General features: G+C 55.4%; 1 protein-coding gene across 10 annotated transcripts in view; it reads left to right on the top strand.

Moving 5' to 3' along the window:
• The first annotated feature begins 8,320 nt into the window (after positions 1-8,320).
• Positions 8,321-9,492, top strand: part of tenm4 (teneurin transmembrane protein 4) — a 95,811-nt gene continuing 94,639 nt past the window's right edge. For all 10 annotated transcript variants that reach the window (XR_008412776.1, XM_053846880.1, XM_053846872.1 and 7 more), the window contains exon 1: positions 8,321-8,590. The gene's annotated coding sequence lies outside the window, so the exon portion shown is untranslated. The remainder of the gene's footprint in view (positions 8,591-9,492) is intronic.

Genomic DNA, 9,492 nt, shown 5'->3' with positions numbered 1-9,492 from the left:
CACACACCTCCACACACACCTCCACACACACCTCCACACACACCTCCACACACCTCCACACACACCTCCACACACACCTCCACACACACCTCCACACACACCTCCACACACCTCCACACACACCTCCACACACACCTCCACACACCTCCACACACACCTCCACACACCTCCACACACACGCTCACACACTCACAGCGGTGACCCCAGATGAGAGCGGGCCGTCGGCATGATCTGGGTCCAGAGTGGCCGCTGCTCTAAGGCTCCTCACCTCCTCGGTCGCAGAAGGTCTGCTGGCACGTCTGCTCTCTGCGATGGTGATATCCAGGTCAGCAGCGGCGTCAGGTGAGGGCAGTGTTCCTGCCTCCTTCCTTGACCTTCTGACCTCCTCGCGCCGGCCTTTACAGCGGGTCGCGTCCGTCAGGTTCCCAAAACACCAGCTTTCCCAGGCAAATAACGGATGTTGATTTCACCCGCTGACCTCCGGCCGGAGTTATCGAGCGCGTGGCACGAAGGTGGCGCCGCTCCAAATTGAAATGGGACGGCAGAGCGGCGCTTGCCTGAACGCCGTGACCTTTGTCGGCCACTCAATCAGCCGCTCATCACCGTCGACTCGTTTATCAGGCGCCGCTCCCGGGGGAGGTCACATGGCATGCCGGGTCATCTCACACAATCTTCGCCGCGTGCCGAACACACAAAGCCACGCTGGTCAATAGCGAGTGCAGCTCATCCGCCTGGCTGCCGGATTAACGTCTTCTCACCTGCCAACATCTGCCGGAGCATTCGACCTGGATAACAGAAGAGCGACGCGGGAGGAGGCCGCCGCCGGTCAGCCGCATGACCGGTCTGGAGACACGTCTTCCTCACCCCCGTCCTGGCCGTCTCTCTTGCTCGCACGCTTTGTTTTGTGTGTCAGTTGATGGACTGACCTCATGAAAACTGAAGACCCGCGTGGATCCTGCTGCCACCCAACGATCCTCCCTGACACGAAGAATACATCACAGCAGATGATGCAAAAGTGGTCGGCTCATCCATCACGTGTCGGACGCACAGATCCAACTGGCCGTCACACACCGGGAAGACTTGGTCCTGTTGTTGGGCTGGAGCTCCTGCTCCGACTCATACGGCTGGAGCGCCTCCTTCAGGCCCCACCTGCCACCGGAGCTCCTGGACGAGAAGCGGGCCTGACTCATGAATTCACAAAAGCAGGGCGAGAATCATCAAGGTCAAACGAAGGTCACAGAGCGACTGACCCCTCAGCGCTAACACACTGGTGACCAGCGACTCGACTCATGCTCGAGTGTGGCCTTCAGTGAATCAGTGAGTCCACGCACCATGTTGGCCACCAGTGGAACACAAGGCCAGCAAGTCTCGGGTTGGCAGCCCAGAATTGGACTCAGGCACGTGTCTGGGACTCACTGCACACATGAGCCCATGGTCAAGGTCAAGTGAGGGATCTCGCCCTAAAACCACCAAGATATGGATCCATTGTTCACTCCACTTGTGGTGGCCAGCTTTGGAGGGACCCACAGAACAAGAGTCTCTCTGTCTGGACTCTCTGAGAGAGAGAGAGAGAAGCATGGGCTCAGACACTTGACACCTGTGCCCACAGGGACTCGCTCAGGTGTTTGGGACTCAGGAATTCCTCCACTCTGACGCGCTTCCTGTTCCACCATCGGAGACAGAGTCACAAGGAACTTGTTGTTTCGTCACCTGAGTCACAGGAGCACCGGTTAGTGGAGCCTTAGTCAGAAGGACTCAGTCAGCCATGTGGGATTCTGCAGGAGTCTGACTCATTTACTGTTCAGCGCCTCAGAGCAGGTGGAGCAGACTGGAAGGAGAGCCTCTGCTTGTCTTGTCAGGAGGTCTGGAGGACGAGTGAGGTGTCAGCTGGGAGGAGTCCTTCCACGGGAGCTGCCTTCTTCTTCTCCTCAGCTTGTGAAGGAGCATAACAGGCAGATGACACACGATGACGGAGGAATAGATATCTGAAAACGCTCTTCAGCCCCGGGAAACAATGACACGCCTGAGACGCCGCCATCATGTCATGGAGGCGCATTTGTCACGAAGTGCAGACAATCACCAGCCTCTCACGTCGTGGACACACACTCACAGGCCTCGCTCCGTGACTGGGACTCACTCACTCGCACGTGTGACTCCAACACACTCAGGATCCACGTGAGTCATTGCAGACGACTCCACCAGTGGGCGCTGTGGAGCACACGAGAACCCACCTCACGCTGTCCTCGTTCATTTCTTTGATCTGATTCCCAGGCAGAAGCTCTGCCTTTTGGCTCAGCTCACCTGTTGCCCCGGGCACTGAGATTCCAGTGCTGGAACCAGAAGCTGCACATATTTTACTGACTGGTAAGCGCATGCGGACATGGTTATATACACAAAAAAAGGTGGTGAAGTTTTTTTTTTTTTACTTTTTTACTTAAAATAGTCTAGATTTTGAAATTGTACATTTCTATCTGATATTGTATTTTTTTTTATTCCATCATTATTGACTCAAGAAACATTTCAAGCTCCTCATTTGACATGCACAATGTATTTCTTCCGACACATGATGAGGATTGTGTGGGAAACATCTGTTTGACACAGATCCAACAGGAGCAGCAGTCAGCACTTCTGCCCTGGACCAGGTTCATGGGGACCGTGGTGCGGAGGCCCTTCATGTTGGTGGGTTAGAAAAAAAAATCATCAGATCAAAACATTCAATTCCTATTTTAGGTTGAAAAAAACTATTGTAATAAGCAAAAAACAAAACGCTAACAACTATAGTGGCGTCGATGACTGACCGAAAAAGAGGAGCCGTCTCTCCAGCTGAGGGCCTCTGTTGCAGCTTCATCCTGAAACACGGTGGATGGCAGGTGAATCACTGTAAGAGCCGAAACAAACGGATGGAAACGTTTCACACGCAGACAGTGAAGTTCAAAGTTAGCAATGTTCGGTACCAAATCACACGAAGGCCAAAGGCAGCGAAACCAAATGTTGCCCTCAGGCTCTCTAAAAGGTGTCACGTCACAGAAGAAATCATGCAGGAACCTGGTGGCCCACTCAGCCAGACGCCAGCTCAACTCTTGCTGTACACCACTGGAAATACTTCCCCAATAGCCTTTCAACTCCAGCCACGCATCTTCAACAAAGCAGCAAACACCCACTTTACATCTCTGTGAGTCCAACAGTGAATCTGTTACACGGTGTAACCTTGTACGCATTCGCTCACCAGTAAACGTCAGTTGCTGACCTTCGGTTCCGGCACCAGAATGTCATGTGGACCACATCCGGCAGGCGGACCAGATCAGGCTGTGACAGACCTGTCCATGACCGTGACTCCGCCAGTGTGACATCGTGGTGCGCGACACACCAGTCACAGCACGGCACAAGCAAGCAGTGGAAGAAGAAACCACCTGATCAGAAGACACAGAGTCATGACGCTGAGCAGCTGGGAGCGAGAGGGACGGGAGTTCAGAGGCAGCTGAGATTGTTTCTCACCAAGACTCGTCCCTTCCCTGAGTCTGGCTCACCCTCCTGTGATTAGGTGGCGGCACCAGGACCAGGAATCGGAGGCTCGCGGCGCCTTCAGTCTCAACAAAGTAATCCGTCATCGATCATTCGAGTCTGAGGCGGTTAGTTTGAAGCGCTGGACAAATCGCCGCGCAGGAGAGAGTCGGGACGACTCGCCGTTGAAGAGCTTCCCGGTCGCACAAACGGGGCGCTCTGACTTTGGAGAGCAGAAGGACTCGGGCCCCCAAATTGTTTTGTTGTTTGTGGTGAAATGGACTAATCTGTGTGGCGCGCGCGCGTGGCTCCTTTTGTTGTCTCACCAGACTGTGTCACACAGGTTTGCAGATTTCTTGACTGGACAAAAGGAAAGACAGAGTCCCACTGGGTTGGGGTCTCCACTCCACACAACCGCTGCTCACCTACACATCGAAACACACTAACAGTTTAGCAAGAGGACGACAAATCCATGAAACATTTGGCCACAAAACCGAAAGTTCATGTTTGTGCTTACACTAACAACCGAGTTCTTATCTTCTGTTCCTATCTGTTCCATTCATTGTCAGCAGAGCAGAGTGTTTCCACCTGAGTCCGGCAGTAAAGACGACGAACTGCTGAACTTCCATCATAATGCAGAGCACTGCCCTTCAAAATGAAAGGCCACAAACAAAGTCCAATGCAGCCTAGTGCATACACATGCTTCCCAAAATAGCAACAGAAAACCAACAGCAGCGAAAGGAATTTTGACCGACTTCACAGCTCAAAAAGACACTTGTTAGGCGCGGGCAGATCCTCTACTGCGCTGCTCATCTTTCTTCAGGACTCAGTCACCACTGCCTCCACTGGTGTCCTGGACCCTCAAGTTTGAGTGACGCTGGCTCAGTTCTTCTGGTTTGTTTTTCTGAGAGTCAAGTGGCACCTCCTCCCGACGGCCTTGTCCACCATCTTCTGTGAGGCTTTTTCCCTCCGTCCCTGCTGCTTCCACTGGGTTGGTCACATGACTGGGCAGGGTGCGGCCCCCTCCGGACAGAAGAGGGAACCTCTCTTTGAAGGGTCAACTTCTGCGCTGGCAGGGAGGTGTTGTCTTGGGCGAGCGGCCTAATCCCTCATTTCTTCATGCGGAGGCTTTGACTTCAATTTCCCATTAGGGGATTAAAAAATGTTCTCCGGAGCCTTTGTGATCTTGTCCGACAGGATTTGAAGCTCGGGGAGCGCTGGGTTTGCTGAAATGAGGATTACATCTCTGCTTTTTTTTGTGGATTATCTTCCCGTACTCATCTCTGAAATATCTCAATCTGGCTGGATGAGCTTCCCCAGGAGCGGCCGAGGAGCCAGGACCTGTCAGGCAGGAGCTCGCAGCAGGGGCTGCTCGCTCTCGCTCTTTCTAAAAACAGTCAGTGGAACAGAGCAGGCTCAGCTCCAGTCTCAGGACTGAGCTGAAAACACACTCAGCCGGAACTGAAACGGAGCCGTCGTGTGATGGAGCGTCAGATCAAACCCTGGAAGTCATGTGACCCGGAGACCCAGCTGGCAACGGCCAAGGTCCTCTGTGCCGGAAGGAAACCAAAGCTTTTCGTGAAACGTCTCGCACAGAAGTTCCATCAGGCGAGTGGAACGTACCAGAGGGAAGCGCCAGACACAGCAAGGGCAAGCGATGTCAGGGAACAGCAAGGGTCTGGTGTTGAACCTGGAGGCGAACGTCAGCAGAGAGAGAGAGTGGCTGCCGAGCGTCCAGCTGCGGCGCCTCATGCAAGCTTAGGTGATGGATGTCATCTGCCACACCTGGTGACCAAACGCTCTCGGCGGAGACGGCCGAGCCCACAGCGATAAATCAGCCGCAGCAGCTTAACCTACATACCTGGACTGCCGCTCTCCTTCACCGCAGGCGGAGCCACGGCAGGAACAGCAGCACGAGCCTTTCACGCTCTGTTCTGAGCCAGAAGCACCGGTACGGCTGGACTGTCTGCACGGAGAGACTCGGCTCAGCGAGTCCTGTCTGTGCTTCGCTGTCGTTGTGATGTTAGAAAGGACTGTGTGGTCGTCACAAACAGGGACTCACTCAGATGTCTAGGACTCATTCCTCGACTCTGAGCCGCTTCCTGTTCCGCAACCTGAGACAGATAAACGGAAGGCCACCTGAGTCCCGAGGAAACCTTCTGAGACTCGGTTAGTAGAGCCTTAGTCAGAAAGAGTCAGTCAGCCGTGTGGGATTCTGCACAAGTCTGACTCATTTACTGTTCAGCGACTCCAAGTCACATAGACTCACTCAGGTGTGTGCCATCGGTCTGACTGCTTCTTCACTTCCGCAACTTGGACCTATTTCCTGTCTCCAGTCCCTTGTGAGTAATCTAATAATCGAGTGACACAGTGGGACTCATCTGAACATGAGGAATTCAGAAATGCCTGTTTAACCAGTCACACGCAGCGATGACGTTACTCTTGCCAACTTAACCGTGTCGCATCACAGGGACTCATGTGGCCGCATAGGACTCTCCACTTCACTCAGTCGGACCCACTTCCTGTCCCTGGCATTCCACACACACTGATTTGCACAGGTGCCGTTCTTTGCCCTGGGTGACGACGAGAGTCACAGTTCATAAGCTAACTGTGACTCGTTGAGATGTGTGTCTGCTGCGTGCAGCCGTTTGGGGAGTTGAGCTCTGAAGCTGTGCAGACTGAAACCTCAGACTGAGTGAAATCCATCGATGGGCCACGAGCAACCAAACACCGCAGGTTATTTATCCGCCGTCAGAGATTATCAGATGCTATTTACAGAGCAGCAGGAGAGGAGCTCTGACTCTTCTGCTGCTGCAGTGACGACGAGAACAGGCGCGTGGTCGAGTCTCCCTGCAGTCATGAGGAGTTGGATGCTGTCTCCAGGGGCTGGTGCACGGTGGAAACAGCAGGAGTCAGAAAACCTTGACTCGCCTTCCGCACATCACACGTCTGCTTGAGTCCCTCAGATACACATGGAAGTGAGTTGAGCAGCAGACGAGCAGTAGGGAAGACTCATCCTGTGCGCCACTGAAACACAGCTCGCTTGTCGTGTCGAGGCCAGACTGAGTCGGTGACCGAGCCCACGACGGCGCGTGGGTGGACGAGCCTGTTGACGAGGTGCCTGGCCTTCCCGACCCAGGCTTAGAGCCGTCGCGCGGGAGAGGCATCCCCAGCCGGCCCCCGCCACAATAGCCGCTTTACATCTGAAAGCGTATTTATCGTCCCTCCGGTCGGCCCAGATTAGCCCCGGGCCGGACAATGTGGTGAATTAAAAGGCCACACATGGCTCCCGCTCTTGTTGTGTGGGTGACCAAACACACTTCAGGGCCGGGAACTCCTGAGCGGTCTTTTGACCCGCAGACCGAAGCCTGGACAGATTTAAGGCTCAGGACGACAAGACACAAGCTCATTTTCTTCACTTGAGCCTGCAAACGTGGTGTCAGGGGCTCTGGAGGAGGAGGAGCTGGCGTCCGACGTGTCCGTCACTCAGGTTCAACAGCAGCTGACTGAGGCGTCAGCAGCGGAGGAACTGAAGCCACCACTGCTCTGAACGGGACTCCTCCGGTGAGCAGCTCTAGTCAGAATAAACCCACAGAGAAGGGACCGCGCTGGGGCCGAGACCTGGAGAAAACCAGACGCTCAGACTGTCGGAGGCGGCCAAACAGTCAGAGGCCCCGCCCCCTGCCAAATCATCAGAATCACGTTTGTTTTCAGCTTGAAGCTCCAGAGAGACCAGGTGCTTTAGCAGGTCAAGGTCAAACAGAGGTCGACAGCCAGAGCACCAACTGACTCTGACTCAGTCCAGGACTCATTCAGAGCGGCGCATTATGGAGGACGGCAAACAGAGTTGCTCCTGAAGCTCTTCTATTTATTCATCCTTCTCCTGCTGTTTATGGAGGTCGTGCCGACGAGTCCAGGCACAGGAAAGACCACAGCTCTCAGCGGAACACCTACCTATTCTCCTCCTCCTCTTCTGTTCTGAGGAGGAAGTGCAGAGCGAGCGAGGGCCAGACATGGGCCCCAGTGTAGCCGCGCCTGACGTCCAGGACAACGAGCCGCGCAGGCTTCCACAGGGAGTCATCTCCGGGACTCACTTGACTGTCACGACGTGCCCCTCTGCACAGAACATTTTCAGCTTCTAAGGTTTCAATTTCCCGTCTTTAAACCTCAATTTTCTGTCCATAAGCACAGCCTCCTTTACTCTCCTCCAGCGTGGATGTTTTGGTGATGACACCACCTTGTATCCTGTGATGCACCGGGAAATGCTGATGGAAGAAGAACAAGGTTTGTACGTGATTAACCTGCATTGCTTGTGCCTATGATGTATTTATTGTACATGGATATCGTTTGATAGACTTCTTTTTCTGATTTAGTGAGATCTTCGCATCATCATCATCATCAGCTTCATCGTGACACCGAGAGGGTTGGGGTGGGCTACGCCACGTCCTCCCCGTGACTGACAGAAGAGCAAGAATCAAAAATGGAAGACATTTTATGCGGTGACATCTTGGAGCTCTGGCTGAAAGAAACGTCACGACGCCGCTGACCAGCAGCACTTTGCGTGCTAACTCCTGGACCAGGATCTGTTGACCTTCATCATGAACAAGACTCCATGGTTGGCCCGGCTGTGGCCCCGGGGCCTCCAGTTGACCTCACGGCGCCGAGGCCACAGCAATAGGTGGAAGCTGCTGCTGCGGGTGAGGGACTATATTCCAGCACCGAAGGGGGCGACCACGCTCTCTTTCGCTCTCTCTCTCTCTCTCTCTATCTGCTCCCCCCCACCCCCCACCCCCCGCACTCTCGCGCGCACACACTCGGCGCGCCACCTCCACTCCTCGCCCCGTGTCCGCGGAGGCTCCGCTCTCCTCCCGCAGGATCTGTCTCTGCCTCGCATTAGCGTGTGGCCGTTGACGAGCGTGCTCCATCCGCTCGCGCGCGCTGAGGGAGAGGAGCGGGATTTCTCCGCCGTGTCGTGCTCTCTGGAAATACCACTCCCGCGGCGCCAGCGGAAGGAGGAGCAGAGTCGAGGGATTCCGGGAGCACCCGAGAGCGTCTGGTCGCCAGGACGGGCCTGACCGTCGCCACAATGGTGAGCTGCGTGTTCGCTGTCGCGGGGGCGCTACCTGCCTGCGCCGCGGGGCCGTGTCGCCCGGAGGAGCAGGCGGAGCCGCTTCTCCGCAGCGAGCTGCTCCGGCTGTCGGTCCACCTCCGCGTTGCGTCTTTCATGCGCTCGCAAACCGCTACGTTCCCTTGTGCCGCCACCGCGGGGCTGTGACATCACCAGCATCCAGAAGGGACTCGGAATAGGCGTCGCGAACACCAGCCTCGTAAGGACGCGAGCCGAAGGTGCGGGCTAGCTGCGCGTTAGCATGGTGCTAGTCAAACTTGAGCCTCACGGTGAAGCCCAGCTAGGTGCGCGCGCGCGCGTGTGAGGTGCACACGAGAGAGGGTGGATAGATTCACGCACGCACGCACGCACACACCCACTCCAGCTCCAGCTGATGTCGCGGTCGTCACTTGCTCCGGAGGTGTTCGGCCTGTGTCGCTGACCTACACACGGAATGGCTGTGCAGTAGCTTGATCGACCTGAGCGATACAAACAGGTAGAGGACGTCACGTTCCGCTGCTGTAGCGGCGCCGTTTCACCATCTCTACAGGCGGAGTGTGTGGGGGTGGAGGGAGCGATGGTGGGGGCTGTAGCGCACGAACACACCGACACACGCACAGTGAAAGTCAGCGGTTGTTCTTGGAGAAAGACTCGGAAAATATCAGTCTTCAGTCTGGAGGCTGCCGAGGACGGAAGAGCTGTGTCTGTTGGAGGCCACGCAGCGAGCCCTGCTCCCGCTGCTAATGGAGCAGTGGAGCCCCTGGACGCTCCTACGCTGAGTCGTCACTGCAGGCCACATCGCCGTGGAAGGTGTCAGTGTGTGGTTGGTGCCTGGCAGCAGATCAAATGAATTGGTGTTGTGACACCTTGTGGGCGCCAGATGA

This window comes from Synchiropus splendidus, chromosome 1, assembly GCF_027744825.2.
Source record: "Synchiropus splendidus isolate RoL2022-P1 chromosome 1, RoL_Sspl_1.0, whole genome shotgun sequence".
Lineage (NCBI taxonomy): Eukaryota > Metazoa > Chordata > Actinopteri > Syngnathiformes > Callionymidae > Synchiropus > Synchiropus splendidus.
The sequence above is the reverse complement of the archived record's forward strand: the minus strand, read 5'-3'. Positions and strand labels throughout refer to the sequence as shown.